The 23,085-nt window shown below is 45.5% G+C and overlaps 1 protein-coding gene across 3 annotated transcripts in view; it reads left to right on the forward strand.

Moving 5' to 3' along the window:
- LOC101945509 (ceramide synthase 2-like) overlaps positions 1–23,085 on the forward strand; it is a 121,667-nt gene that overhangs the window by 13,109 nt on the left and 85,473 nt on the right. The window contains exon 1 of one of the 3 annotated variants that reach the window (XM_065578343.1): positions 4,775–4,934. The exons of the other annotated variants lie outside the window; for them this stretch is intronic. The gene's annotated coding sequence lies outside the window, so the exon portion shown is untranslated. Of the gene's footprint in view, positions 1–4,774; positions 4,935–23,085 lie in introns of those variants that run through there. 3 annotated transcript variants of the gene reach the window in all.

Genomic DNA, 23,085 nt, shown 5'->3' on the forward strand with positions numbered 1-23,085 from the left:
GCATCCTGCCTCCTCTAATCTTCCTGCCGCCACCTCTCATCTCGAGCGTCCCTCCTGTCCTCATGTTGGTCCCTCCTGTCTTCACGTTCACTGGCATCTTTCCTATACTTTGAAACCATGTCCTTCCACTCATTCAGATGAGCTCTTTCACTGCGGGTGGATTCCATGATTTCCGCGAACATCTCGTCTCGCGTCCTCTTTTTCCGACGCCTTATCTGAGATAGCCTTCGGGACGGAGGAGGGAGGCTTGAAAAATTTGCAGCTGCTGGAGGGAGGGAAAAAAGGAGAGAATTTTTTAAAAAGATACATTTTACAGAACAATGCTTATACTCTTTCACGGTGACCAACACTATTCACATTACATAGCACATATGATTTCTGTGCAAGGTTGCATTTTGCCTCTTAATATTGAGTGCCTGTGGCTTTGCTGCTAGAGATCACAGACGCAGGTCCGGGCAACAGAATTCGGCTTGCATGCGGCCATGGTAAGCCATTGTCTTTCGGCTTCTGCGCCCTCCTTTCCCACGTACCAAGCAAAGCCCGTTGAGTGCTGCGGTTTTCCTGTTAACCTTCAGCAGCAGAAAACAAACTACCCCCCTCCCCATCCAATTCTCTGGATGATCACTTTATCCCTCCCCACACCGCGTGGCTGGTATCAGGGAAGATCCCTGCTAGCCAAACGCGAAAATCTCAGGGCCAATTCCCCTCCTCCCATCCCCCCCGCGCTTGGCTAACTGCAGGGAAGGATTTCTTTTCAGCCACAGGCAAACAGCCCAGTAGGAACGGCCACCTCTGTCCCCTTAATTAAATTCCCGTATTTCAACCAGGTTACCATGAGCGATATCACTCTCCTGAGGATTACACAGCGAGATAAAGAACGGATGTTGCTTGAATGCCGCAAACACCGGGACCATACGCTGCCAGGCTTTGTCATGCAATGATACCAGATTACTTACTACTAGCATGGCGTGGTCAAGTGCCCTACCATGGAGGACGGAATAAGGCTGCACTGCCCAGAAACCTTCTGCAAAGGCTTTTGGAGTACCTCCAGGAGAGCTTCATGGAGATGTCCCTGGAGGATTTCCACTCCATCCCCAGACACGTTAACAGACTTTTCCAGTAGCTGTACTGGCCGCGAATGCATCGCAAGTCCTCAGGGCAAAGTAATGATTAAAAAATGCTTGCTTTTAAAACAAGTTTTATATTTTAAAAGGTAAACTCACCAGAGGTCCCTTCCATTGGGTCATGGTCTTGGATACTGGGTTGGGAGGGTACTTCAGTCAGGCTGAGAAAAAGATCCTGGCTGTTGGGGAGAACGGAGTGCTGTGTGCTCTCCGCAAGTTCGTCGTCCTCCTCCTCTTCCCCATCCACGGAATCCTCAGGTGTGGCTGATGAGATTACCCCCGCCTCGGAATCCATGGTCAGAGGTGGAGTAGTGGTGGCGGCCTCCCCAGAATTGCATGCAGCTCGGCGTAGAAGCGGCATGTCCGCGGCTCTTACCCAGAGCGACCGTTTGCCTCCTTTGTTTTTTGATAGGCTTGTCTGAGCTCCTTGACTTTCATGCGGCACTGTAGTGAGTCCCTATTGTGGCCTCTCTCCACCATGCCCTTGGAGATTTTTTCAAAAGTTTTGGCATTTCGTCTTTTCGAACGAAGTTCTGCTAGTACTGAACCCTCTCCCCATATAGCGATCAGATCCAGTACCTCCTGTACGGTCCATGCTGGTGCTCTTTTTCGATTATCGGCCTGCATGGTTACCTGTGCTGATGAGCTCTCTGTGGTCACCTGTGCTCTCCACGCTGGGCAAACAGGAAATAAAATTCAAATGTTCATGGGGCTTTTCCTGTCTACCTGGCCAGTGCATCTGAGTTCAGATTGCTGTCCAGAGCGATCACAATGGTGCACTGTGGGATAGCTCCCGGAGGCCAATACCATCGAATTGCGGCCACACTAACCCTAATTCGAAATGACAATATCAATTTTGGCGCTACTCCGCTCGTCGGGGAGGAGTACAGAAATCGATTTTAAGAGCCCTTTATTTCGAAATAAATGGCTTCGTTGTGTGGACGGGTGCAGGGTTAATTCGATTTAATGCTGCTAAATTCGAATTAAACTCATAGTGTAGACCAAGCCTCAGGATAGGTCACACTGCAGCTGGGAGGTGCGATTCCTGCATGGGTAGACGTAGACATAGACATTCTAGCTCTACTCGACCCAGTGTGCTAAAACTAGCAGTGTGGCCCTTTGGCTAGCCACTCATGTACAATCCCACCTGACCCTCGGGGTACAAACTCAGCTGGCTAGCCCAAGCCTGTGCCAACTAGCTCCAGCAGAGCTAGTGTGTGTAACCCTGGGAATCACACTTCCTGACTGCTGTGTAGACAGACCCTCAGTGTCTTAGCTCACACAAGGCAAAAGCCTAGTCTGAGCAAGGCAGTTAGCATGTCTTGGTAACGACAGAGAGGAGCCTAGTGAAGACAAGGCCTTACGGAATTCCCAGTTTTCTGCTATTTATTGCATTGTGTCTATTATCTGCTGCTTGCTCAGTAAGATCTGGGGGAGACAGCTTCCCTCCCCACATAAGTGTGCATTCTTGAGTCTGTGAAAGGCTTGCTTCATGGTTCTGTAGGACCCTGGCACCCTGCTTACAAGCCTTTCAGTTCTTTGCATCTTTATATTTCTTTCCAAAACGGCTCTTCTTAGGACAGTGGTTCTCAAACTTTTGTACTGGTGACCCCTTTCATATAGCAAGCTTCTGAGTGCGACCCCCCCCCACCCCGCCCTTATAAAGTAAAAACACATTTTTATATATTTAACACCATTATAAATGCTGGAGGAAAAACGGGGTTTGGGGTGGAGGCTGACAGCTCGCGATCCCCTATGTAGTAACCTCGTGACCCCCTGAGGGGTCCTGACCCCCAGTTTGAGAACCCCTGCCTTAGGAGAAAATGTTTATCCTAGAGAAGAGCACAAGGGACTAAGAGCCCTCCCCTGATGCTAGGATTTACATGTGAAGTGGTAGGTTCTTACTCAAGGCCAAAATGGCATTCTCCTCCTCTAACCTGAATGACCCATCATTCTTAAATCAGAATCAGAGATGCAGGAGTTGGGTTGCAGATTATGTGGTTCAGGCTCCTATCCAAAGACTGTCTAGGGTCTGCAGTTGTTCAGGTGATATAGTCTTTTGGAAGACATGCATAGCACTGTGTCATCTTTGAAGGGGGCTTGTAGTTTTTATCATGTAGTGGCAGCCAGAAGTGGGTTTGGGTGATGGTGTCAGTTTGCAAGGCTAGGATCTCGAGTTAGGCTGTTTCAGGCTGCGTTCTCCACAAATCCCCTCTTAGCTGTTCTTCACTCAAGGGCTGCATTGGGGTGGGGGGGAGGGGAAAGTGTAATGGTACTCTATTAGGCCCTGCCTATTTGGGATGCCACTCACTGGAGATTGTGCAGAACTCTGTAATGTGATCTTCTGTTTTAGGACCACCCGTGAAAGAGGTAACGATGTTGGTACTTCAGATAATTTTGAGATGGGTTGGGGCAGTTTACACCTTCTCTGACCTATTGTTCCAGGCTGCCTACTCACTCAGTCAGACTTTGCTCACAGTTTGAAGGTTACCTTCTTGGCCATAGGGACTAGAGCCTGTGGTGTTGTCTAGGCTTGGGAACAGCACCATGTCAGCAGTCGGTTCTAGCAATCCATGCAGCTGCACTGGTTCTGAGCCATGTTTGTCCTTGTCTGCACTTACAGCTAACCCATGGCCAGCACTGCTTCAGCTCCAGCGATCGTTGGAAGTGTGTGCGGAAACAGCACTATTAAGTGCTGACAGGGCCTTCATTTTATTCTTTTTTAAAAGAAAGCTTCAGTTCTGGAGCACAAGATGGCAGCTCCAGAAAAGAGGCTCGGCTGGGAAGCTGCTCCCTAACCTCACTGCTGGGGCCTCTGTTCTCCCCACTGTGTGCCCTGTTGAGTAGGGGCTGGGTGGCAGTGTTGCACCTGTGCTCAGCACAGCAGCTGGGGAAGGGGTTTGGGATACTTATCCCCAAAGCCTGAAATATAGGCACTGACACACACACATGCAACTGGAGATGCTCTAGAATTTTGGCCACATTCCAGTTTTCTGAAGTTTACTGCAGCTCCCTGTCCCATGTATACAAGCAGTTCACAAATAATTTTGTCCTTGGCTTCCTCCCCTAGAGCGAGGGATTTTACTTTGCCATATGGCCGTATTAGGGGATTTCTCTGCAGATGCCTCAGGTGCAATTAGGTCACAGGCAGGTAGCCAGGGAATATCTTAAAGATAAAGGGAAACATCATCATTGAGTGACACACTCAACCATGAGTCTGGACTGTCTTTCCCCAGCTCTCTTCTGCTTATGAAATCCCCTCTTGAGCAAGGCCTTTCAAGAATGACCTCTTCCTGAACTTCCTCTCTGGTAGTGCATCCAGTTAGTGTTGCTTTAGCATGAGCTCAGCTGTTTCAGATTTGCTTATCTCCATTTCCTGTGAAACTGGAAGAATCTGCACTTTGCTCAAGTTCCACTCCAAAGAATGAGGTAGGTGCATTTTAGTAATGGCTTAAACCCACCCAGGAGCAAAGGTCCACTGGAACATCCCCTCCCCCAGTGCCCTCCTCCAGAGGACAGGCACCACAGCACTGTTCAGATCAGGACACTTGTAGTGTGGGTTTCACTTTAAGGACTATATTTCCTGGGCTTGTAGGTTTACACTTGACCTGTAATTCAAAAGAAAATTAACTTTCTTCTCGCATGTTTAGAATCTATTGCTGTTCACCCCTTACAAAGTGGGCTCCATGCTCTCTGTAACATCAGCTGGATGTAGGAAAGTCTGAGACTGGTCTCCTCACCTTACAGTGTAACTGACGAACGGGTAAACATGGACAGATTGCGAAGGAGGAGCCCAAAAGAATAGCAAAGGTGTGTAAGTACAAAATCAGAAAGGCTAAGGCACCAAATAAGTTTCACATAGCAAGGGACATAAAAAGGCAATAAGATGAGATTCTATAAATACATTAGGAGCAAGAGAAAGACAAAGGAAGGAGTAGTCACTACTTAGCAGAGAAGGAGAGGAATAACAGACAACTCCAAAAAAACTGTGGTGTTTAATGCCTATTTTGTTTCAGTCTTCACTAAGAAAGTTAATTGTGACAGGATGCATAACGGAGATAACAACGAGGGAAGGAACACAGGCCAGTAAAGGGAAAGAATGTGTTAGAGACAATTTAGATAAGTTAGATATATTCTAGTAAGCAGGTCCTGACAGAATGCCCTCTGGGATACTTTAAGAACTAGCTGAGCAATCTCGGAACCAGTGGTAATTATCTTCAAGAATATATGGAGGATGGGTGAGGTCCCGGAGGACTGGAGAAGGGCAAACATAGTACCTATTTTTAAAAAGGAGAACAGAGGACCTGGGGAATTATAGGCCCATCGGCCTAACTTTGATAACTGGAAAGATTCTGGAACATATTATTAAACAATTAATTTGTAAGCACCTAGAGGCTAATAGAGTGATAAATAATAGCCAGAATGGATTTGTCAAGAACAAACCATGCCAAATCAACCCAATTTCCTTCTTTGGCATGGTTATTGGCCTAGTGGATGGGGGAAGCAGTAGGCATGATATATCTTGATTTTAGCAAGCTTTTGACACAGTGCCACATGACATTCTCCTAAGCATACTAGGGCAATTACTATAAGGTGGATGCATGTCTGGCTGGAGACCTATACTCAGAGAATAGTTATCCATGATGTGCTGCTGAACTGGGAGGACATATTTAGTGGGGTCCTATATGGGCCAGTCCTGAGTCTGGTACTATTCAACATTGTCAAGCTGGGAGGGGTTGCAAGCACTTTGGAGGACAGAATTAGAATTCAAAAGACCTTGATAAATTGGAGAATTAGTCTGAAGTCAACAAGATGAAATTCAGTAAAGGCAAGTGCAAAGTATTGCTCATAGGAAGAAAAAATCCACGGCACAAATACAAATTGGGGAATAATTAGGTAGTTGGTAGTACTGCTGAAAAGGATCTGGGGTTATAGTGGATCATAAATTGAATATGAGTGAACAATTTGATGCAGTTGTGAAAAAGGGTAATACTGTTCTGAGGTTTATTAATAGGAGTGTGATGTGTAAAACCTAGAGAGGTAACTGTTCTGCTCTCCTCAGCACTGGTGAAGCCTCAGCTGAGGTACTGTGCCCAGGTCTGGGTGCTACACTTTAAGAAAGCTGTGGACAAAATGGAGAGTCCAGAAGAGAGCATTTCGAAAACCTGACCTATGAGAGAGGCTAAAAAACTAGGCAAGTTTAGCTTGAGAAGAGTACACTGAGGGGAGACCTGAGAGGTCTTTAAATATGTGAGGTAGGTAAGTAATGTTTACAGATGGGTAAATCCAGATATAATTCACCCCAGGTCACACATTGAGTCAGTGGCATAGTTGGGTATAGAACCCTGGAGTCCTGATTATTATTATTTATTATTTACATCCTACTCACACCTACATTGGTGCACAGGGCTTCCATCCCTCTCTTTCATTAAGCAGGAGACCTGAGTCTCCAGTTCTAACCACTAGAAGATACTTCTCCTGATAAGCTTTAGTTTCAGTTACTATGATTTATTTGTAAGTTATTTTAGTTGAAATAAACAGAAAATGGGTTCTGTGATTTGATATGATTTAAGTTAGTTTCTAGAAAACGGAGTGATTTGACTTTAGAGAGATGTTGGGATTTTTTATATGTTGAGTCATGGGTTTATTAGGCTCACTTCTAAAACATTAGGAAATTCTTCTTCCCTTTTGCCTTGCAGAGTATTGTACTTCCTCAGTAAAGAAATGACCAGACACAGGAACGGCATGTGCCTTGCAGATTAAGTAGTCTCCATGCACCCAGTCAGAATAATAAATGTCAAAACTAGTTCTGAAAGAGGGGGATGTTGGCTGCACTCAGGATGTAGCACTTCCTCCCCCAGCCAGGGCCCTGGCAAAACTTTTCCTTTGGGAACTTGCCTCTTGATTGTCTGGCTGTCTCTTCCAGCTGTCTTTCTCCATGTATATGAAAACTGCCCTTTCAGAAGGGCTCAGAGGCTGTGTTTAATGTCCTTAAGGGAAAGATGGATGCAATTTCAGCATTAGCTTCAAACTGCAAAGTAGAAATGTGGAAGTAGAGTTCCCACAATAATCACTGGGCACATGATAAAGATTTTCTCATAAAGTTATTTTGCCCTGGTAATTGCATCAGTTTGCGGCGAATTGATGTGAGGAGAAAGTGTCCTTCAGCTGCCTCAGTAGCTGTGTATTAAAAATAAACTGTGAGCTCAGCCAGCATGAATCAGGGGTGTGCTGTGAGAACGAGGGATGGGAGCTTTGTATATGGAGATTCAAATGGTTATGGCTGACATTGTGGCTTGTGTTCAAGGGTGGCTCCTCTCCTGTCCCTAAATTATTGTAGGTGTAATGGTCTGAGCTCGGACAACAATGGACAGGTGTCCCTAGCACAGATAATCCCCCACTTCGAGTGTAAACAGACTGGCTCTGTGCGGAAGCCTCAGGCTTATAGTGGAATTCTGGGTTGGTTGTGTAGGGACAGAAAAGACTCCCTGGTTCAGTGAGTCTGACCCACATATACACCCTCCCCGGGCTGTACTCTGCAGGGTTGCTCACTAACGTCCTAGATGAAATGCAATGCTAAGGCTGCAGGATGGTGCATATGGACACAGATTGGTTTGGCACTATGCTATTTAATGTTTTCATCAATGACCTGGAAGAAAACATAAAATCATGACTGATGACGTTTGCAGATGACACAACAATTGGGAGGTGGTAAATAATGAAGAGGACAGGTCACTGATACAGAGCGATCTGGATCACTTGGGGAAACTGGGCAGAAGCAAACAATACATATTTTAATACAGCTACATGTAAATGTATCTACATCCACAAAGAATGTAGGCCACACTTACAGGATGAGAGACTGTATCCTGGGAAGCAGTGACTCTGAAAAAGATTTGGGGGTCATCATGGAGAATCAGCTAAATCGGAGCTGTGATGCTGTGGCACAAAAGAGCTAATGTGATCCTTGGCTGCATAAACGGGAATCTTGAGTAGGAGTAGAGAGGTTATTTTATCTCTTTATATGGCACTGGTGTGATTGCTGCAGGAATATTGTGTCCAGTTCTGGTGCCTGCAATTCAAGAAGGGTGTTGATAAATTGGATAGGATTGAGAGATGAGCCATGAGAATGAATGAAGGATTAGAAAACCTGTCTTCTTGTGACAGACTCAAGGAGCTCCATCTGTTTAGTTTAACAAAGAGAAAGTTAGGCAGTGACTGTGTGGGGTACAAATATTGAATAATGGGCTCTTCAGTCTAGCAGAGAAAGGTCTAACAGTGGCTGAAAGTTGAAGCTAGAAAATTTAGACTGGAAATAAGAGGTAAACTATTAACAATGAGGATAATGAACCACTGGAACAGTTTACCCTGGGTTGTGGTAGATTCTCCATCACGGACAATTTTTAAATCAAGATTGGATGGTTTTCTAACAGGTCTGCTCTAGGAATTATTTTGGGGAAGTGCTCTGGCCTGTTACACAGGAGCTCAGAGTAGGTGATCACAATGGTTCCTTCTGGCCTTGGAATCTAGGGAGTGATGGGACTGTTGGCAGTAATAAGTACCGTGACTAATGCTTAAAGTTTCAGGGATAGTCCCAATGTCAATAATATATTGGGCCATAATAATGATGATATTTACTACTATGGTAGTGCCTAGGGACTCCAATCTTGGACAAGGACCCCATTGTGTTGGATTCTGTACAAACAGAGAACGAAAAGAACCGCAAAGAGCTGGAAGTCTAATTGTTTTGCTGATCCATATCCTTTTGAGATATTCTTAAGTTACCGGCACATCATTAAGAATTAATTCAAATACTTTCAGCCCTACATTTCTATGATTCTATGATCACAGTCAAAGTATTGATCATTTTAAATAAATTTTAAATAAATTTCCTCACATAGCAAATTACACCAGTAATTAAACAAGAATAATTTTAAAAAGCTAATTGAATCCTGGTCTACTCTAGAAAATTAGATCGGCTTACCTGAGCAGTGTAGTTAAGCCAACCTAAGTCCCCGTGTAGACAGTGCTAAGTCAGTGGAAGAATTCTTCCATCGATCTAGCTACCACCTCTCTGGGAGGTGGATTCCCTACGCCAGCAGGAGAACTGTCTACACTGAAGTGCTGCTATTGTACCACTGCACTATTTCAAGTGAAGACAAGTTCTCACTTTCCAGTCTCCTGATTTATGCTGTTTTCATTTTTCTCAGCTTGGACAGTGAAAACTTAGTAGCCAGTTTCTTTTGTTTCTGGTCCGTTTCACTTTGTCTGTCATGAGGTAAGCGACCAAGGGGAACCAGCGAACGGGGAGTTTGAGAGGGCGTTTGTGGGAGGGAGACGTAATATAGTCGCTATAGTTAGGAAGGGCCGCATCGCCAGTGCTGCTTCTGTCTCCTCCACCTGCGCCTGTATCCAGACAGAGAACCTAACCATGGATGCCTCTACCCAGATCCTGGTGTGGATTTGCAGACTGTGGCCTGCATTTCCCACTCACAGAAAGCCAGGCTGGGGCAGACCATCCAGTGTGAGAGGTGCCTGCTGGTGGAATCTCTCAGGAAGCAGGTGGGAGAGCTACAGGAAGAGGTACGTAGGCTGAGGAGCATCCGTGCACATGAGGAATTCATTGACAGTTTTCATATGGAGACTTCCAAGGCTTAGGAGGCTACCCAGCTAGAGAGGACTGCTGTCATGCTCCCGGGGAGGAGGATAAGGCTCTGGTACAGGGAGGACACTGGCTGCTGGTTACTTCTGGCAGCAGGCAGTGCTCCACCCCTACTCCCAACCCACCCACCATGGTGATGAAGAACCATTATGCTGCCCTGGCAATGAGCGATGAGGAATCACCCCCAAAGGAGGAGGAGGAGAAGCCAAGTATCCCCAAGGCTGGGAGGATCACAGACATCATTCCCAGGAGGAAACATAGGGTGGTGGTGGTTGGTGACTCTCTTTTGAGGGGGACGGAGGCACCCATCTGTCACCCTGACATGGCATCCCAGGAGGTACGCTGCCTGCCAGGGGCCATATCTGAGACATTGTGGAGGGATTGTCAAGGATCATCCGTCCCTCTGACTAGTACCCCCTGCTACTCATCCATGTGGGCACTAATGATACTGCGAGGTATGACCCTCAGTAGATCAGAAGTGACTGCAGGGCTCTGGGAGTTAGGGTGAGGGAGTTGGGAGCACAGGTGGTGTTCTCTTCGATCCTTCTTGTCAAGGGTAGGGGCCCAGGCAGAGAGAGTTGCATCCTGGAGGTGAATGCCTGGCTGCAAAGATGGTGTCACCAGGAGGGCTTCGACTTCTTTGACCACGGGATGCTTTTCCAGGAAGAAGGACTGCTAAGCAGAAATGGGGTCCACCTAGCGAGGAAGTGGAAGAACATATTTGGCTACAGACTGGCTAACCTAGTGAGGAGGGCTTTAAACTAGGTTTGAAGGGAGCAGGAGATGGGTCGGAAACGAGAGGGAGTGTGGGCTATATTGTCAGAGGGAAAGGAGGGTCAGGACAAAACTGGGAGGAAAGATCAAACCAGTATCTTAGATGCCTATATACAAAATGTGAGAAGTATGGGGAATAAGCAGGAAGAACTGGAAGTGCTAATAAATAAATACAACTATGACATTGTTGGCATCACTGAAACTTGGTGGGATAATACACATGATTGGAATGTTGGTGTGGATGGGTACAGCTTGCTCAGGAAGGATAGACAGGGGAAAAAGGGAGGAGGTGTTGCCTTATATATTAAAAACGTACACACTTGGACTGAGGTAGAGATGGACATAGGAGACAGAAGTGTTGAGAGTCTCTGGGTTAGGCTAAAAGGGGTAAAAAACAAGGGAGATGTCATGCTAGGAGTCTATTACAGGCCACCTAACCAGGTGGAAGAGGTGGATGAGGCTTTTTTTAAGCAACTAACAAAATCATCCAAAGCCCAAGATTTGGTGGTGATGGGGGACTTCAACTATCCGGATATATGTTGGGAAAATAACACAGCGGGGCACAGACTATCCAACAAATTCCTGGAGTGCATTGGAGACAACTTTTTATTTCGGAAGGTTGAAAAAGCTACTGGGGGGAAGCTGTTCTAGACTTGATTTTAACAAATAGGGAGGAACTCGTTGAGAATTTGAAAGTAGAAGGCAGCCTGGGTGAAAGTGATCATGAAATCATAGAGTTTGCAATTCTAAGGAAGGGTAGAAGGGAGAACAGCAAAATAGAGACAATGGATTTCAGGAAGGCAGATTTTGGTAAGCTCAGAGAGCTGATAGGTAAGGTCCCATGGGAATCAAGACTGAGGGGAAAAACAACTGAGGAGAGTTGGCAGTTTTTCAAAGGGACACTATTAAGGGCCCAAAAGCAAGCTATTCTGCTGGTTAGGAAAGATAGAAAATGTGGCAAAAGACCACCTTGGCTTAACCACGAGATCTTGCATGATCTAAAAAATAAAAAGGAGTCATATAAAAAATGGAAACTAGGACAGATTACAAAGGATGAATATAGCCAAACAACACAGGAATGCAGGGGCAAGATTAGAAAGGCAAAGGCACAAAATGAGCTCAAACTAGCTACGGGAATAAAGGGAAACAAGAAGACTTTTTATCAATACATTAGAAGCAAGAGGAAGACCAAAGACAGGGTAGGCCCACTGCTTAGTGAAGAGGGAGAAACAGTAACAGGAAACTTGGAAATGGCAGAGATGCTAAATGACTTCTTTGTTTCGGTCTTCACCGAGAAGTCTGAAGGAATGCCTAACATAGTGAATGCTAATGGGAAGGGGGTAGGTTTAGCAGATAAAATAAAAAAAGAACAAGTTAAAAAACACTTAGAAAAGTTAGATGCCTGCAAGTCACCAGGGCCTGATGAAATGCATCCTAGAATACTCAAGGAGCTAATAGAGGAGGTATCTGAGCCTCTAGCTATTATCTTTGGAAAATCATGGGAGATGGGAGAGATTCCAGAAGACTGGAAAAGGGCAAATATAGTGCCCATCTATAAAAAGGGAAATAAAAACAACCCAGGAAACTACAGACCAGTGAGTTTAACTTCTGTGCCAGGGAAGATAATGGAGCAAGTAATTAAGGAAATCATCTGCAAACACTTGGAAAGTGGTAAGGTGATAGGGAACAGCATGGATTTGTGAAGAACAAATCATGTCAAACCAATCTGATAGCTTTCTTTGATAGGATAACGAGCCTTGTGGATAAGGGTGAAGCTGTGGATGTGGTATACCTAGACTTTAGTAAGGCATTTGATACAGTCTCGCATGATATTCTTATCGATAAACTAGGCAAATACAATTTAGATGGGGCTACTATAAGGTGAGTGCATAACTGGCTGGATAACCGTACTTAGAGAGTTGTTATTAATGGTTCCCAATCCTGCTGGAAAGGCATAACGAGTGGGGTACCGCAGGGGTCTGTTTTGGGACCGGCGCTGTTCAATATCTTCATCAACGACTTAGATATTGGCATAGAAAGTACGCTTATTAAGTTTGCGGATGATACCAAACTAGGAGGGATTGCAACTGCTTTGGAGGACAGGGTCATAATTCAAAATGATCTGGACAAATTAGAGAAATGGGCTGAGGTAAACAGGATGAAGTTTAACAAAGACAAATGCAAAGTGCTCCACCTAGGAAGGAAAAATCAGTTTCACACATACAGAATGGGAAGAGACTGTCTAGGTAGGAGTACGGCAGAAAGGGATCTAGGGGTTATAGTGGACCACAAGCTAAATATGAGTCAACAGTGTGATGCTGTTGCAAAAAAAGCAAACCTGATTCTGGGATGTATTAACAGGTGTGTTGTGAGCAAGACACGAGAAGTCATTCTTCCGCTCTACTCTGCTCTGGTTAGGCCTCAGCTGGAGTATTGTGTCCAGTTCTGGGCACCGCATTTTAAAAAAGATGTGGAGAAATTGGAAAGGGTCCAGAGAAGAGCAACAAGAATGATTAAAGGTCTTGAGAACATGACCTATGAAGGAAGGCTGAAAGAATTGGGTTTGTTTAGTTTGGAAAAGAGAAGACTGAGAGGAGACATGATAGCAGTTTTCAGGTATTTAAAAGGGTGTCATAAGGAGGAGGGAGAAAACTTGTTCACCTTAGCCTCTAAGGATAGAACCAGAAGCAATGGGTTTAAACTGCAGCAGGGGAGGTCTAGGTTGGACATTAGGAAAAAGTTCCTAACGGTCAGGGTGGTTAAACACTGGAATAAATTGCCTAGGGAGGTTGTGGAATCTCCATCTCTGGAGATATTTAAGAGTAGGTTAGATAAATGTCTATCAGGGATGGTCTAGACAGTATTTGGTCCTGCCATGCGGGCAGGGGACTGGACTCGATGACCTCTCGAGGTCCCTTTCAGTCCTAGAATCTATGAATCTATGAATCTATGACCACAGGAAAGACAAAAACATGGAGACCTGGGAGAAGGGTTGGAATTTGGGGGGGAGCAAGAGCCGTTATAGCTGGGATAAGGGAGAGACAAGACAGAACTGGGGAGGGGGGGGGAATCAAATCAGTATCTTAGATGTCTGTATGCTAATGCGAGAAGTATGGGGAATAAGCAGGAATAACTTGAAATGCTAGTAAATAAACACAACTATGACATAGTTGGCATCACAGAGACTTGGTGGGATAATACGCATGACCGGAATATTGGTATAGAAGGGTACAGCTTTCTCAGGAAGGACAGGCAGGGAAAAAAGGGAGGAGGTATTGCCTTCTATATTAAAAATGTATACACTTGGACTGAGGTTGAGATGGAAATAGGAGACAGATTTGTTGAAAGTCTCTGGGTAATGATAAAAGGAGTAAAACAAGGGTGATGTCATGGTGGGCTCCACTACAGACCACCTAACCAGGAAGAAGAGGTGGATGAGGCTTTTTTTAAACAACTAACAAAATCATCCAAAGCACAGGACTTGGTGGTGATGGGGGACTTCAACAACCCAGACATCAGTTGGGAAAATAACACAGCAGCAGGGCACAGATTATCCAAAAAGTTCTTGGAACGTATTGGAGACAATTTTTTATTTCAGAAGGTGGAGAAAGCTACTAGAGGGAGGCTGTTCTGGATTTGATTTTGACAAATAGGGAGGAACTGGTTGAGAATTTGAAAGTGGAAGGCAGCTTGATTGAAAGTGATCATGAAATGGTAGAGTTCATGAGTCTCAGGAATGGTAGGAGGGAGAACAGCACAATAAAGACAATGGATTTCAAGGAGGCGACTTTAGCAAACTCAGGGAGATGGTAGGGAAGATCCCATGTGAAGCAAATCTAAGGGGAAAAACAACTGAAGACAGTTGGCAGTTTTTCAAAGAGACATTATTAAGGGCACAAGAGCAAACTATCCCACTGAGTAGGAAAGATAGGAAGTATTGCAAGAGACCCCTTTCACTTAAACAGGAGATCTTCAGTGATCTAAAAATCAAAAAAGAGTCCTACAAAAAGTGGAAACTAGGTCAAATTACAAAGGATGAATATAAATAAATAACACAACTATGTAGGGACAAAATTAGAAAGACCAAGGCACAAAACAGGATCAAACTACGGTAGCTAGATATACAAAGGGTAACAAGCAAACATTCTACAAATACATTAGAAGCAAGAGGAAGACCAAGAACAGGATAGGCCCGCTACTCAATAAGAGGAGGGGAAACAATAACAGAAAATGTGGAAATGGCAGAGATGCTTAATGACTTCTTTGTTTCGGTTTTCACCAAGAAGGTTGGTGTGGATTGGACGTCTAACACAGTGAATGCCAGTGAAAATGAAGTAGGATCAGAGGCTAAAATAGGGAAAGAACAAGTTAAAAATTACTCAGACAAGCTAGATGTCTTCAAGTCCCCAGGGCCTGATGAAATACATCCTAGAATACTCAAGGAGCTGACTGAGGAGGTATCTGAGCCATTAGCAATTATCTTTGAAAAGTCATGGAAGACGGGAGAGATTCCAGAAGACTGGAAAAGGGCAAATATAGCGCCAATCTATAAAAAGGGAAATAAGGACAACCCAGGGAATTACAGACCAGTCAGCTTAACTTCTGTACCTGGAAAGATAATTAAGCAATCAATTTGCAAACATCTAAAAGATAATAAGGTGATAAATAACAGTCAGCATGGATTTGTCAAGAACAGATCTTCTCAAACCAACCTGATAACTTTCTTTGACAGGATAACAAGCCTTATGGATGGGCGGGGAAGTGGTAGATGTGATATACTGTATCTTGACTTTAGTAAAGCTTTAGATACTGTCTTTCATGACCTCCTCATAAACAAATTGGGGAAAGGCAACCTAGAGGGAGCTACTGTAAGGTGGGTGCATAACTGGTTGGAAAACCGTTCCCAGAGAGTAGTTATCAATGGTTCACAGTCATGCTGGAAGGGCATAACGAGTGGGGTCCTGCAGGGATCAGTTCTGGTTCTATTCAATATCTTCATCAATGATTTAGATAATGGTATAGAGAGTACACTGAGCTGCCGGAACCTTCATGGGGCATAATAATAAGCAAAAACTTCCTCTGCAAACCCCGCAACTGGCATCCAGCGTCTGCAAATCCACCAGAGCAGGCTGGTCTATTATACCCGCCACCTATGATTGGGAGGGCCATCTGGTCTAATCCCCTGCTAAAATGCAGGGTTTGTTGTGTCTAACCCATCCCAGACAGATGGCTCCAGCCTCCTTGTGAAAACCTCCGGCAAAGGAGCTTCCACAGCCTCCCTAGCCAGTCTGTTTCATTGTCCTGCTGTTCTTACAGTTAATGTTTTTCCTGAGATTTAATCTAAATCTGCTGGGCTGTAGTTTGAACCCACTGCCTCTTGTCCTGCCCTGTGTGGCAAGAGAGAACCATTTTTCTCCATCTTTTTTTATGGCAGCCTTTCAAGTATTTGAAGACCGCTACCAAGACCCCCTCAATTTCCTCTTTCCTAAACTAAACATACCCACTTCCTTCAGCCTTTGCTCGTATGGCTGCATTCCATCCCTTTGATCATCTTTGTCACTCACCTCTGGATCCTCTCCAGTGTCTCCACATCCTTTCTATACACTGGTGACCAAAATTAGACACAGTATTCCAGCTGAGGTCTAGCCAGCACCAAGTAGAATGGTACGATCACCTCCTGTGCTTTCATGTTATGTCTCTCTTCAAGCAACCTAAAATTGCACTGGTTTTTTTGCAACAGCATCTCATTGCTGACTCATCACGAGGTTGTGATCTACCACAACTCCCAGATCCTTCTCAACAGTACTGCTGCCAAGCCAGTTATTCCCAACTCTGTATTTGTGCATTTGTTTTTTCTTCCCTAAGTGTAGCATGTTACATTTGTCTTTGTTGAATTTCATTTTGTTGCCTAAAGCCCAGTTCTCCAATTTATCAAGATTGCTCTGAATCTTAGATCTATCCTCCAAAGTGTTGGCAGCCTCCCTAGTTTTGTGTCATCCGCAAATCTGATCAGTATGCTGTCTATTCCTACATCCAGGTCATTAATAAATATCAACACAGGGTCCTGTGGCACCTTTGAGACTAACAGAAGTACTGGGAGCATAAGCTTTCGTGGGTCAGAACCTCACTTCTTCAGATGCAAGTAATGGAAATCTCCAGAGGCAGGTATAAATCAGTATGGAGATAACGAGGTAGTTCAATCAGGGAGGGTGAGGTGCTCTGCTAGTAATTGAGGTGTGAACACCAAGGGAGGAGAAACTGCTTCTGTAGTTGGACAGCCATTCACAGTCTTTGTTTAATCCTGATCTGATGGTGTCAAATTTGCAAATGAACTGGAGCTCTGTTGCTTTTTACAGATTCAGACTAACACGGCTACCCCTCTGATTAATAAATATGTTAAACATCACCGGAACCAGAACAGATCCCTGGAGAGTCCCACTTGAGACCTTCCTCCAATCTGATTCCATTAATAGTTGCTCTTTGTTTGAGGTTAACTAATTATGTATCCTCTTAATGATAGTTCTGTCAAGCCCGCATTTCTCCAGCTTTACTTATCAGAATGTCAGGTGGGACTGTGTCAAAAGCTGAATTCCAGGTATATTATATTCATCTATCCCTTTGAACTTTGAAAATGCCTCCTGAAGCCATCAACATTATAATTCAAAGAAGGCAGCTGGTGCAAGCTTACCAAAGCCTTTCTGCTCCATGCTCAGCATGGAGGAGTGTGATGATTGGGTGAGAGACGCTGGCCTCTGCATCTCTTGGATGTGCTGGGTCAGAGTCTGTAATGACTGTCCCCACTTAATGCAAGCAACTCGAAGGCCTGTGGGAAGCGGTTTCCTGGGATGCCAGGAGGCTTCCACTTATTCCTCCTTCACCTCCTTTTTCCAGGCTGCATGTCATGCATGCCTGCTCCTTCCTGTTGCCTCGCCCACCAGGGTTCATTCTCTCCTTCTCATTTAAGGTTAGCAATTCAGGAATCTGCTGCTTCACTTACTGGCATTGCCCTGATTTTCAGTTGATGGACGTTTTCAGCAACTGATTTTGGTATTGCCAATTCTCAGTTTTATTGCGAGTGAGACACAATATTTGGGTTTTCCTGAAAAACGCAGCATCTATAGTCACATGATTGTATGAAAATCTCAGCTTTCACCTTAACAAAAAACTACATTTCTAGCCCTTGTGGTTGCAGAGAAAAGCTTGAACATTTGCCCCAAGGACAGTGTAAAGGCTCAGAAATAAGGGGGAAAGAACCCCCCCCCCACCCCCAATATTTATTATTAAAAAATCTAATGATTTTTGAGGCCTGACTCATGGTTTTTGAATACTGGGGTTGGTGATACCTGAGTACCCTCCTCCCCCACCAGATGTGGGCACAGAAGATCCCTTAGCAGAGGCTTCTGTGTCTTTGTTCCTGCTCTCTGTTTCCTAGGCCTCAGCATAATCTGCAGCGCTAAGGACAGAACTTGCCTTTAGAAGAGGCATCAGTGTCTCAGGCAGTTGTTGTGCCAAGGATTAAAGTTCTGAGCCGTGCTCTCCCAGTGCCTGGTCATTGTAGTGCTTTGTGGATCTGCCTCCCCTCCCCACAATCTCTGAAGAAACTTCCCCATCAATGTTGGTCTTAGTCGAATTCCATGTGGACAGTATTCACATGCCATTTCACACTATTCAGCCCCTGTGATGGGGTGTCCACCCCACAAGGCAGAGCAGGTTAAATGTAGGCCAGTTAACCAGAAAGGCTGCACCTGGGGGATGATGAAGCCCAGCTGGACAGGTTGAGCTTGTGTAAAGCCAGCAAGCTGAGAACAGAAGGGCGCTGCAGGGGAAGTAGTTTGCCGTCACTCCGTGTGGGAAGGGAGTGTGTTTGGGGCTACAGAGTTAAGTAGTCTGCAGTTATTCCCTGGAAGGAGGGAGTTTGGGCTGGTAAACCCCGGGGTGGAGGGGCGGAAGATAGAGCAGAGAAGTAGGAAGGAGTCCAAGGAAGTAGCAACAGGGTCTGGGAGCAAGCAGACCATTGTTTCTGGACATAGGATTCCTAAACTGAAACCTGGAATAGTGGACAGGCTGGCAGGCCCGGGTTCCCCTACCAGCCACTGGAAAGTGGCCCAGGACCTAGTCTTGGATTGGAAGTGTGTCTGGAGTAGATGAGTTCAGCTGATCCAGTGGGACTTCGATACCTCAGAAGGGAAGGACTACATAGTGACCTGGCTGGAGGGCTGAGTCGTGAAAGAGCACTACTAGTCCTGGAGAGCGAGAGGACCCGGTGTGAGCAACCAGTGGAAGGGGGGCATCAGACCTGAGTGGAGTTAATCCCCAGATTCAGCCACAAGGAAGTGCCCCATCAGTGAGCGAACACTGTGACAGCCCTGTTGTTGGCAGTGTCAGTAGAGACATTGGGCTCCTTGGGCCCATTCTATCCTCTCAGTCCTAGAGGTGGCCCTGCCATGGCAAGGTGTTGGGATATAGGTGAGGGGCCTTTCCCGAGTAAGGGAGGCTGGTACTGCAGCTGCTTGTGCTGTGCAGACTTTGGGGATAAATACAGTAGATCTTCAGTTTACAGGGATGTCAGTTTGGCAGATTGCACTGGCTCTAAATTCACTGTAAAGAAAGAGTCTTGCAAAGAGCTGCTGTTGCTTTGTTCAGTAGTGAGGAGCTGGGAGACAGGAGAGCAGCAGCCGAATACAGAGCCATGAAACACAAGGCGTTAACCAAGGAAGTAATTAGCCTTTAGTCATCAGGGACGTTGAGTTGAACAAAGAATTCACAGTGAATAATTCAACCACCGTTGCTTCCCACAAAAAATTGTTGAATCTCAGATCTTGTTATCATAGAAGCATAGAATATTAGGGTTGGAAGGGACCTCAGGAGGTCATCTAGTCCAACCCCCTGCTTCAAAGCAGGACCAGTCCCCAGACAGATTTTTACCCCAGTTCCCTAAATGGCTCCCTCAAGGATTGAACTCACAACCCTGGATTTAGCAGGCCAATGCTCAAACCATTGAGCCTAATTATTGGCAAATTTCTCCAGCAGCCTGCAGATTGTTTAAATTGCAAGTATTGTACTCGTTTGTGCTGCAACCTATGGAACTAATTTAATAAAGTTCACTGAAGCCAGTGCTTTAATTTCTGTGCATTTTATAAGAAGTATTGTATATGAAACAAGGTCTCCAGTCACGGCGCATCTTCACTGGCTGTTTCAGGGTACATCTGAGTTAGTGTCTGTCATGCAAAAGCTGGTTTTCCTTTTTGAGATTGTAAAAAAAAAAAAAAAACCCATGCAAAATATACTGGGCATCTGCTACATTTGGTTTTCAAAGCCTCATAACATTGTCAGATCAAAACCGTTCTTTACCAGACCACTCAAGGGACTGCTCCTCAGCATCCCATTTCAGCCTCCAACGCAGAGCTAGTTCAGAACTAAAGCTGGTCAAGTAAAGGTTGCAAGAATGTTTAGGTAAATGGGAAAGTGTACATTTTTCTCCTACTCAAAATTGGCTGAACTGTGTTTATTCACACTTGCTAACAGGCTACACTGGGAGTGTGGGGGTGGGGAAACAAGCTAGGAGTGTCACAGCCCCCTGGATGAACATTTCAGAAACAGATGAGTGACTGAAAATGGGATTAGCCAGGCAGCCCTAACTGTAGGCATTTAATGCTTGGGTGGTGCCCTGTGCATTAGTAAGACTTTTGATACTGTCTCGCATGACCTTCTCATAAACAAACTAGGGAAATACAACCGAGATGAAGCTACTACAAGGTGGGTGTATAACTGGTTGGAAGATCGTTCCAAGAGAATAGTTATCAATGGTTCACAGTCATGCTGGAAGAGCATAATGAGTGGGGTCCCAGATGGATCGGTTCTGGGTCTGGTTCTGTTCAATATCTTCATCAATGATTTAGATAATGGCATAGAGAGTACACTGATAAAGTTTATGGACGATACCAAGCTGGGAGGGGTTGCAAGTGCTTTGGAGGATAGGATTATAAATCAAAATGATCTGGAGAAACTGGAAAAATGGTCTGAAGTCAATAGGATGAAATTCAATAAGGACAAATGCAAAGTACTCCACTTAGGAAGGAACAATCAGTTGCACACATACAAAATGGGAAATGACTGCCTAGGAAGGAGTACTGCGGAAAGGGATCTGGGGGGTCATAGTGGATCACAAGCTAAATATGAGTCAACAGTGTAACACTGTTGCAAAAAAAGTGAACATCATTCTGGGATGTATTAGCAGGAGTATTGTAAGCAAGACACGAGAAGTAATTCTTCTGCTCTATTCCACGCTGATTAGGCCTTAACTGGAGTATTGTGTCCAGTTCTGGGTGCCATATTTCAGGAAAGATGTGGACAAATTAGAGAAAGTCCAGAGAAGAGCAGCAAAAAAATAAATAAATAAAATTAATGGAGATATCCCATCTCCTAGAACTGGAAGGGACCTTGAAAGGTCATCGAGTCCAGCCCCCTGCCTTCACTAGCAGGACCAAGTACTGATTTTGCCCCAGATCCCCAAGTGGCCCCCTCAAGGATTGAACTCACAACCCTGGGTTTAACAGGCCAATGCTCAAACCACTGAGCTATCCCTCCCCCCAATGATTAAAGGTCTAGAAAATATGACCTATGAGGGAAGATTGAAAAAAATTGGGTTAATTGCTGTTAAAAGCTAGCTTTCTCAAAGTGTTTTAACCAATCTGAATTATATTCTCCACCAGGTACAGGGGATCAGCCTCCTCATGTATTCCCTGAGACCATGTGCCAGCACCTGTGTGCCTCAAGCTGGTGAGACATAAGAGGGAACCCAGATGGTTTAGCCATGTCCAGTTCCCAGTCCCAGCTTTTGGTATTGTTGCTGGCTTGATGGCATCACCTGTGATTTTCTGCACAATCTGTTTATAGAGCCTGGAATACACATGCCCCTATTATAGCAACAAAGCCCAGTGCCAAGCATTGTTTGGCAAGTCTTGCATGGCTTATTTATTAAGTAAACATTAAGGAGAAGAATATTGACTGTCCCAAAATGCTGTGAGCACAAGGCATTGCTACCTCTCCCCAGCGTGCAGACGGTGAGCGAAGTTTGTTACATATAATAATGAGGCCATGACTTTGGTGCCAAGCACCACTTAGACTGAGGCATTGGCCATGGTCTTTGTTGCTTTTGTCCTGTGTAGGTAATGTGTAGCTCCTTTTAGTAACATTGCTATCCAATTAGCTGATGCTGTTAGTGCTCATAACTACAGGTCAGCACAGGGGACCCCCTCGGTACCAGCAAACGAAGTTCACGTGGATTCTCTGATGGACGAAGATAGCAGAAGCAGCCTGGGTTACACCCAAAGGGGAGGGAGCTGACTTGGAGTCTGATCCGGACTACTAAGGCCTTGATGACACTTGTGTTGCCAGCTCTTGTAATCTCGAGGCTAGTAATGGGATTTGGGCCCTAGTCTTGCCATAAGAAATGCTGCAGCCCTATCACTTAGCCCTGCTTGGGAGAAAATGCCCTCTGATTGGCTGCCTGCCCCACCTCCCGGGGAAGAGCAGCCAGTCAGGGCTGCTGCCGGAGGCAAGCCAAACTCCTCTCTCAGCTTCCCAGAGAAGGGGAGAGGGAGCAGCTGACTCCACCCCACAGGAGGGCTGGGATGAGGAGGGAGCGGGAAGAGGCCATCAGTTTAGGGCAGTGCCATTCTCTCGTGTGACCAGGGGGTCAATCTGCTCCCTGCTGCCCCCTCCCTCGCTGCAGCACCAGACCTGGAGATTGATGGGCCTGTGGGTGCATAATTAATTGCTGGCTGGGGGACAAGCAGATGTGGGAGGGGATGGACACAAGATTAATGAGGATTTTGGGTGTGAGGAGAAGCTGAAAGTGCTGCACCATCAGGCAGCCACAAGAGCTCCTGCAGTAGGGACCAGAATCACCGCTGCAGGTGCTCGGAACAGTGGGGGACACTAAAATTGGTCTCCCCCATGCTGGGGATGGGCAGTGGGAGGTCAGAAGACAGCCCAGGCAATGCAGCATGATCCTTTGTGAAATGTCACTCTGATGGTGGAGACAGGGCCGGCTCTAGGTTTTTTTGTCGCCCCAAGTGGGAAAAAAAACAAAAAACAAACCAAACCAAAAAACCTCCGAGCTTGGTTTGCTGGTGCCTAGAGCCGGTCCTGGGCGGAGGGGCCTGACTCATTATTTTTAAACTTTTGGCATTGGCTAGACTGACATGTTCCCGCTGTTGCTCTGTCAGGGACGACAACGGGGTATCCCAGCCATGTGTTTTACCCAGCAGTGAGTGCGATTAGTGCACTGAGCTGTGTGTGCTCCTGCTCTCCCCAGTGACAGCGCTGCTGGAGTACAATGTCAAGGGGAGAACTCAAGGGAAGAGTTTAGTGTACACACAGATTCGATGACTGCATAGGTCCAAGGGCAGTTGCTGGGGAGGGGCTGTGGAGGCTGGGATTTTGGCGTGGTGACTGCACATCCTAGGTTGAGTTCCCTAGGTTGAGAGATGGCAAAAGCCCAGTTCTTCACAAAAGCATCTG

The sequence above is a fragment of the Chrysemys picta genome, chromosome 25, assembly GCF_011386835.1.
Source record: "Chrysemys picta bellii isolate R12L10 chromosome 25, ASM1138683v2, whole genome shotgun sequence".
Taxonomy (NCBI): domain Eukaryota; kingdom Metazoa; phylum Chordata; order Testudines; family Emydidae; genus Chrysemys; species Chrysemys picta.